The sequence below is a fragment of the Zophobas morio genome, unplaced genomic scaffold (genome assembly GCF_036711695.1).
Source record: "Zophobas morio isolate AGI-343-1 ecotype UQ-CSIRO unplaced genomic scaffold, CSIRO_AGI_Zmor_V1 ptg000024l, whole genome shotgun sequence".
NCBI classification, from domain to species: Eukaryota; Metazoa; Arthropoda; class Insecta; order Coleoptera; family Tenebrionidae; genus Zophobas; species Zophobas morio.
The window spans coordinates 5,706,908-5,708,358 of NW_026972129.1; the positions used below are offsets into that span (position 1 = coordinate 5,706,908).

General features: G+C 30.1%; 1 long non-coding RNA gene across 1 annotated transcript; it reads right to left on the bottom strand.

The window, feature by feature from the left end:
- Nucleotides 1-224: 224 nt before the first annotated feature.
- On the bottom strand, nt 225-998 carry LOC135135029 (uncharacterized). The gene is made up of 2 exons (XR_010281427.1): nt 697-998; nt 225-532 (listed from the first exon to the last, which is right to left on the bottom strand). It is a non-coding gene; the product is annotated as an uncharacterized LOC135135029 (long non-coding RNA).
- Between the last annotated feature and the right edge of the window lie 453 nt (nt 999-1,451).

Genomic DNA, 1,451 nt, shown 5'->3' on the forward strand with positions numbered 1-1,451 from the left:
GATACAATTGATGCAAAAACTAATTTTGTTATTTTAGAAAAACTTTTATGAACCTCTAAGATATTTCAGGGAGTGAAAAAAATCAAATCTCCTGTAAAAGTTAATCAGTATAACAATATTTGGTTTATCCGCGTTACATATAGCAATATCTGTTAGATAATTGCACCTATTCTTGATATAGGTATAAAACACTGGTTTTGTAAAATATATCTACCATTGTTAACTAATTTTTACTAAATCATGTTTATTATATCAAACTGAAATTTATAAAATGTATCAACAAAAGTCTTCATTCTTTGAGTCAGAATTAAGAGTTTACAATTCCATATTCACCATACAAGTTAATTTTTATTTGTCTTACAAATACTTTCAGCAGTATTCTGACAGTCTTCAAGAGAAGAGAAAATATTGTTACTCCCATGACATCCCCCGTATATCCCCTTTTCACACTGCTGTTCTGCGTGATTCCAGTGGTAAATACGGAAGGCGGCGAAGCATGCAGTCTTTCCAATGTGTATTGGTTTCGAACAATCTGGAACGTAGAAACCACAACTAAGTTTACTACTTATTTACTGATACCAACTTCCCGTTAACAAAATAAAATAAACAATTATCATGGAAAGATTAATTTTGCTTATTTTCGTAATGTAACTTTTAAATTTATTTAAGGCTGGTAGTCTGGTACGTTCTACTTACCGTCTATTGAAAACGGTTTTTGTGCAGGTGGCGCAAATGCCATTGAAAACAAAAGGACGAAAATGGAAATAATTAGATACTTATGCATAATAACAATATAAAAATAATAGTGTCACTGCAACTTTTTCTCGTGTTATGCACCAAAGAGTAGTTACTAGTGTGAGATTAGTTACCTAATCTTGAAATGCTGCGTTTTTGGTGACCTTCTCCTTTAACCTTTCGATAAACATTTACCATGACAACTACTCATTATTACTTATTTAAACAGTGTTCAATGCGTTTTTTCCTTGTGTTTTTATTGAAGTGTTAAATCTAAAAAGCAATGTTTTGAAAACCAAACTTGTCGTGGTTTTAAATATTATCGTAAGATATACCTACCTACAGTGAAAATTTAGTAAAAAATTAGATTTATGGTTCGTCCACAACTTTTATTTTACACTTAAGCGATGCCCATAAATAATTATTCATACGCATTACAATTTTCGATAAATTATGTCTTTCTTGATAATTTTCGTACAACACTACGAAATCTGAAGGTATAATAAGTAAAAAGTTAACGGTGGTGCATTATTATTAAATAAATAATTGGTTTAAAAAATACATTTTCAAAGAAAATTCCAAAAGGCTTTTGGTAATGGCGTCATGAATGTTGAGTAGGGATACATAGGTATATGCTAATTTTATAAATTACTACGTAGTACTTATTTAGAACGTTATGAGCTGTCTAGTCAGTCGTAAAATTTGCGTCTAAGAAT